Here is a 7,338-nt window from a genome sequence, read left to right on the forward strand (position 1 = left end):
AGCTACTGTCTTTTGGTAGTGGAATAAATATTACTTCTCATGAGTACTTCCAATTAAGTGTTTTCTTATTATATTCTCATTTGGCAAAAATCCCAACTTATCTGAATAATTACTCCTTTTTTTTACTTGATATTTCCATAGTCTCTATTTCTTCAAGTCCACGATATATAAATACATATTTTTAAATTAACTATCAAGTTTGTTCCCTAATTCAAAAATTACATGCATTGAAAGAAAATGCTGATGTGTAATTCTTGCAAAATCATAAGGCATACTTTATTTGATTTCATTATGCTGTACATTGCATAAATTCACAAGATCTTCCCCGAACACAGAGATCGGTTAAGATAAACTTACTACACATTAAAGAAAACTACTGAACACAAAGAATTATTTCTGCAGATATTTGCCTCTAAGAAATGATAACATATGTCTGTGTCTGAAGCTACAAATAGAGAGATGGATATACACACATATGTTCATTCACACACACACACATAGCCTCATAGTCATGTATCTTATACATATTTATATAAACAAATTTACATACCGCATCTTTTGTAAATTGTAAAACCAGCAATACCTTGTATCTCATTTTCGGATGTTAATTCCCTTAAAGCCACTCAGGATTTCTCCAGAGGAGAACTGCATTGAAAACAACCAGCTACATCTATACTTACATAAAAAGTTTGCAAAGTATAAAATTGGTGAAATGTCAGCGATTGGTTGGAAATGCCCTTTCACCTTCTTGTGTCTGACCTGCCACTTAATTAATCTGTTCTTGTCTGAGAGCAGACAGTGTTAAAGATAAGCAGCACAGTGAGCAGAGCCCACAGCCCTTTGAATATACATTCAGCTTTTTTGTAAAATAATTTTACTTAACTATATTCATAAGAATTCATCATTTCTATTTCACTTTGTGTCTTATCTGATTTCTTCTGAGTGCGAGCATTTACACGTGAGGTACTCTGCATTTAGCTCCCCTCTTTCAGCTGTATCTGTTCTAATTGCCTAGGCTAGTCCTGTAAAGTTTGCATCTGCTTTCCATACCTGCTTGCTGTGTTTTCAGATCATTTTTGCAGAGACATGCGGTGGGCATTCGGGTAGTCCAGATAAGGATTTATAGTGACAAAATATTGACTGGATTTGGTATTCACTTATGAAGGATGACGTTAGTGCCACAAAAATCCCTGTGATGTACAGGGAATAGTTAATTAATTAAAGGACCTGCTAATTGCTACTTGAGGTACTGTGCAGAGATGATGAAGAGTGCTTGGTACAAGGTTAGGTTCTCAGTTTTGAGTGAACATTTTCATTTAAAAGATTTCTTTAAAGTACATCCTAATTTTTTAACGTTTTTTTTTTTTTTTTTCAGGTTACTGTATCTAGTTCAGACTCAAGTGTTCAATTGAGCTTCAATTAATTATAATATATAGTCAGGGTGCTTTAGCTGGGATAGATTGATGGAGAAGCTTTGTTTCATTTGGTGCAGGTGGCACTGTTTAATAAGCACAGGAGAGAGTGAATAATGTAGTGTTTGCAAAGAGAAATAAATGCAAAATAGAGAGGTGCAATTAGATCAGCTCAGAGAAATAAAGGACAAATATTAAATGGTCAGGTATCTTGCAAATAACAAGTAAAATAGTAATAAGTATCTCATTGAAAACTGCCATTTTAATTTATGAATATGTAAGAGTACTGCTTTTAAATAAATCCAGTGAGCAAGTCTTCTGCTCTCATTAGGCAGGCACATTTCAATATCTGAAAAATGCCAGAGTTCTGATTTTCAAGCACTCCATGTTATTTTTCTTATACTGAAATATAAATAGGATTCTAAATCTAAAATATAAAAACAAGGACTTCAAAAATGGACTTCTAAATTGTACTATAAAATACTTAAACCTTTGGCATTCTTTAATTATGGCTATTTTATAGTCCAGAAAAATTACCCCATGGAAAATTAATCTGTGAAAACTTGTAAATCATATCAATAATTTACTAGGAAATGAGTAGCTTTATGCTTCTCATGCATGCACTGAAGATAAATAAAGTTGCAGAAGATTATACAAAAGAAAATAAGATTGTAGATAAACAGTAAAGCCCTTGAGAATGCAAATCTTCTAATTGCACACAGAAGAATGAAAACAAGTATATCCTACTGAAAATAACACTATTCAGCTTAAAAAAAAATAATAAAAAAGTATCTGGTATCTGACAGGGTACTCTTGTGAGCTACTTAATAAAAGAATGTGAATGTATTTAGGCATTTCAGCAACACTTCTGCATCTAAAAATTTCAGCTGTAGACAGATTTTCCACAGACGATTCCCCCCTACTGCTAACCTCTTAAATATACCTATAAAATACAAAATGTTCCCAATCACCTCCAATAAAGGAAGCTTCCTTACATTAAATGCATCTAATATTTGTGTTAGAAATCCGAAGTGCTTTCTGATGTGGTTAAATTCACAAAGAAATGTGGTTGTAGAACAGAAAGGAATGTATCGAGCACATCACTCTGAATATTTGCAGATGGACACAGAGCTGTGGAAGTTTACTTATAAAATATGGAATTAATCATATTCTTCGTCTCTGATTATTCCGCAGAGGCAATACAGTTGGACTCTTTCTCTGCAAACCTTATTTTTGTTATGTAGCCGTGTTTACCAAATCCATGCTATACCCAATCAGGGCAGCCTCCCAAACCGCCAGGATTGGTTGGTATTGAACTTGTAAAATGTTTATGAGTGAGTGTTTGCCTGGTAATGTAGCCCTGGGTGCCCTGCTGTCAGCATGGAATTACTGATTCTGTTACACGCAGAAGGGCTTTGCAGGGAAGAGAAGGGGAGCTGGGTAGTCATAGGAACTTTCTCCTCTAAAGTCTTAACGTGCATTTAGACAAAATAGTTTTCACCAACAGAGCTACCTTCACCACTTTGTTTAAAAAAAAATAAAAATCCATTCATTTACTCTAACAACTGTTCTGCGACAAAGAGCCTTATTGCAGTTATTTCAGCTCTTAACTGTACAGCAACCAGGTTAGTCAGTATAAATTAGATTAAAAATAAACCATTAAGGAGTAGCTACACTACCAGATTCAAAGAGACACTTTTGCCATCTTTACCATATTCTGTGCATGAATTTTATTGGATTAGCAGTAATCAAAAAATCATATTTTGTAAAAAAATACGCTATTTAAATTATTATTTACTATGGGAAAAGCTCGAGTCAGGCAATTAAATCTAAACACACCACCAAAAATCCGTATTCCCCAAAATAACTCTCCACAGCTATCTTGAATACACAGCCACTGACCTTCAGAATCATATTTTCTTTACCAATTCACAGTAATAAAAATGAACATTTTGTCATCACTTTGGGAAACTGTGCCAAACACCTTAAAACACATGTCACATGCCAACTTTACTTCATTTTTCTCCTCAGGGAATAGATACATCTGGAATCATAATCACAGATAAAAACCTTGACAAAATTGCACATGAGCCCAGCCCTTCTCTCCAACACCTACCTTTTCATAACATTTAATACAATATTAATATCAGTTACTAAAAAGGCTTCCAACCTTTACATTTCTGACATAACATGTTCAAACCCATATTTCACACTTCTTGTTCTGTTTTAAGTTCAGTGGATTTAACAGGACTCTGGAGAGAAGATCATGTGGCTGAAGATTTCCCTCCCTCTCTAACACCCGTAGAGGCAGTTTTGGAATTGTTTAAATAGCTGTGGCTATATAAACTGAAATATGTAAGATTATGGGTATCTTATTTCTCTCTCACACGTATAGATACATGCTTGCATATTTTTCTGAAATCTACTGCTTGTACCAGTGACAAACAATCTCTACACAACATCTGGGCAAAACATTCTGAATATTTTCATTTTACACTTTATTATTTATTTTTCCTGCATATTCTTGGTTTATCAGACAAATACAATTAGCTCGTATTGTATAAAAGCATTATTTGCTCTTTTTTAGCTATGATTGACAGTTTTTCAAATCAAAATAAAGCACATTCTTAGCCGATCATCTTCTTGAAAGTGTGTTACTGTTTTAAGCTCGGTTTGCTTCTGAGACAGCTAGAGATCTTACTCGCCAGGGCTAACTGGTGAAATTACAGATCCAACAGATTCCCTGCTCTCCCCCAAGTGCTTGGCTTAGGTAATAATTAACGGCTAATTCCTGGACTGAGATTTTTACTGTATGTTTTTATAAAACATTCATCAGCTGATACTGCAAAGAAACGGAATTTGAGAACTTTGCGAATTTTCTTTTTTTATTGCGTTTGTAATTAATACCATGCTGGAGGTACCTCGGGCAGCTCACTGTATGGCTTTGTTCATGTCAGAATGGTGATAGCAACCCCTTTTTGTTACATATTTAACAGCTTTGAAAGACATTTTTTAAACAGCAAATGTACTCGACAGCTTTAAAGCAAAGGACATTAAATAGGTTGCCAATTATTCATTCAACAGCTCTATGTGCGTCAAAAAAATGCATACCACCAAATTTTCCCAAGACAAACCACTTAAATTTCCTGTGACTCACGCACCATTTTTGCACTTACTGGGTAAGGATAGCAATTATTTAGAAAAAGAAACAGATATTAAACATTTCTTACCCTGGAATACTAAAAACATATTTATAAATACGCTCATTTCCAGTTTGGGGACAGCATCTGTGACAAGAAATGTCCTATTTTTAAACTGAATGGTGTTTCTTAATAAGCTTATTTTATTATTTTCTTTCACTCTAAAATCACCCAAAGTGTCTCACTTGGTATATAAGAAGCGCAAAAAGTGATATATGAATGGAGCAATCATTTCCCAGAATCATTTCGAGTCAGTCTATCGAGCGAGTAAATCTGAAGCATGCTAGTCTGTCTCCAGCAGCTCAGGGAGATGAAGAGCTGAGCTGAGCTCCACTTGCTGACAAGAAGCAAACTGTCTCACATTTTAGGAGAACAACATCATTGCCTATAAAAATGAAGAAGAGACAAAATAAATAAAACCAGTTAATGTTGTAGTTAACTTGCAAATCAAGTAAATCTGTTGGTACAGTATTTTAGAAATAAATGATAACAGCATCACACCAAACACACATTTCTGAACATATAAGCGTTCTGATTTTGATTTAATGGTATATCAGCGTCAACTATTGCTTCCTTTGCTGGTACACACTTCCTGATGCCTACTGTGAAGGGTGCCCATATTTACAACTGAGTAAGATGATTAATTACACCTTGTCAATCACGGTGCATGAAGACATAACACCACAGCAGACAATGAAGAAGATGCCTGAAGCTACAATTACATTTTAATTCATAGTTTATTGTATGTTCCCATATATTGCAGTCTAATAACCGTAGGGGCATCAAAAACATATGAGATATCAATCACTCTGCCCCCTGGTCTTTCATGTTTATATTATTCCACAGCCTTTAAATTACCATAAGTAGTTACTTATTTTCTAAGCTTTCTTCTCTTCTCTCTTACCTTTTGCTTCCATTTATCTTTTATTCTTAGTACCTTTATCCAACAGCTCTAAGTATCTGATGGAAGTTTGTAGCTCACTTAAAATCTGTAACAGACAACCTGAAACCCAGCAATTAGCAAAGACAGCTTAGACTTGTGTTCCTTTGTTGAAGGAGGCGTTGAAGCTTTTGTTCTGATTTAGTCACGGTAGCTGGGTGGAAGCTGGTACCTCATTATGTGGTTGGTCTGTTTGTCTGGTAGGTAGCAGATGGTACTGGAGATGACGTTACCAAGAGAGGCAGGGTAGAGAAACTCAAGACCTGTGATTTGTTCACCTGTCACCTATAACAAAATACAGGTTAAAAGACTTTATTATTAGCTGCACCATTTTTTTTAATGAAAAAACTCGTTTCAAATGAGTCCGCCGTTGATTGTGAAGATTACTTTGCTGTAGCATTTTTTCTGTTGCTCATTATTCAAGGATACCCTGGATTTTATTCTGAACAATGTAAATGTCATTCATGTGTCAGTGTGTACATTAGCAGCTTTGTGTTTACATTCTGTTACTCTCCTTGTGTTTTGGTAGCCAGGGTTGGATGTCTTCTCGTGTTTGTATATCCATTAAGTAGATAATCAGAGATAGCCTGTGAACTGGAGGTCGTGCCATGCCTTTTTAGCAGGCTATTGGTATTATTGGTTCCGGCCACTTGGGCAATACAGCCCTATTAAATATCGCTTTTTAATTCCATAAAACACCACGGCATCTTTTAGATAGTCTGCGATGTCAGACGGAGCGTAAGAACCCGCGACCTTTCTCCCTTCCAAAGCGTCTGTAACCAACTGCGTGACCCAGCACGGGCCTGGCACCAACAGCTCCGGGGCCAGCAGCCCCAGAGGAGGCTTTGCAGCAAAGTTCCCGAGCGGGGGCCACGCGGTGCTGCTCCACAGCCAGCCTTGGCGGAGCCCAGGGTGTGAAGCCAGCAGCGCTCCGCCTCCGCCTTCCCGCGGGTGGGTCTCAAAGCGTGCTGAGATTTGGGGAAGGCTGCACCTCGGGGGGTCGGTACCGCACAGCTCCAGCAACACGCGGCTCAAGTTCGCTGACCCGGGGCGGGAGGGTCCAGGCGTGACTCCTGGGTCCCGGTGCCGGGCCCGGTGGCTCGGGGCCGTGCTTCACGGGGCTCCTCGTCCTGCGGGGCCCCGCAGCGCCGGCAGGCAGGGGACACCCCGCGGGGCTCCGAGCGGCCCCCGGCGGGCCGGGGCTCAGGGGCCGAGCCCCGCGCTGCTGGGCGGGCGGCTCGGCCCGGGGCCGTCCCCGCGTGCCGGGGCCGTGCGGGGCCGGGGGGCGGCGGCGGTGGCGGGGCCGCGGCCGAGCACATGCCGGCGGGCGCGGGGCGCGGCGGCAGCCAATGGCGGCGGGGCAGGACGTGATGTCAGCGCGCCTCTAGAAAAGGCGCGGAGCCTCGCGCGGCGCCCGGGCTGCAGACGCGGGCTCGCCGCCACCGCGCAGCCCCGCACCGCCCCGCGCCGTCCCGCACCGCTCCGCGCCCGGCTCCCACCCCCGCTCCACCCCTCCCCTACCCCACTGCAACCCCCTCCTCCCCCCCATCCACCACCACCCGCCGGCAGCCGCCCCGGGCCGCGCCGCCTTAAGGAGCGAGGGGGGCCGCCGAGTGCCCGTCCCACCTGGTGCCCGTCCAAGTCTCTCCCTCCTTCCCCCCGGCTTTCTCCTTTCCCAATGAGCTCCGGCGGGCTGGGGGAGGAGCGGGGGACGGAGCAAACTTTGCCCCTCAGCCGCCGCCGCTGCCAGCCCTCCGGACCGTGAGTGCGTGCGGGGGGCACCCGG

General features: G+C 41.0%; 1 long non-coding RNA gene across 3 annotated transcripts; it reads right to left on the reverse strand.

Moving 5' to 3' along the window:
• Positions 1–251: 251 nt before the first annotated feature.
• Positions 252–7,296, reverse strand: LOC106018598 (uncharacterized). 3 transcript variants are annotated; one of them, XR_003501042.3, is made up of 3 exons: positions 7,179–7,296; positions 5,517–5,837; positions 252–4,997 (listed from the first exon to the last, which is right to left on the reverse strand). It is a non-coding gene; the product is annotated as an uncharacterized lncRNA (long non-coding RNA). The 3 variants fall into 3 exon arrangements; XR_003501041.3 differs by lacking the exon at positions 7,179–7,296 and adding an exon at positions 6,598–7,060; XR_001192801.4 differs by lacking the exon at positions 7,179–7,296 and adding an exon at positions 6,544–7,060.
• Between the last annotated feature and the right edge of the window lie 42 nt (positions 7,297–7,338).

The sequence above is a fragment of the Anas platyrhynchos genome, chromosome 18 (assembly GCF_047663525.1).
Source record: "Anas platyrhynchos isolate ZD024472 breed Pekin duck chromosome 18, IASCAAS_PekinDuck_T2T, whole genome shotgun sequence".
NCBI classification, from domain to species: domain Eukaryota; kingdom Metazoa; phylum Chordata; class Aves; order Anseriformes; family Anatidae; genus Anas; species Anas platyrhynchos.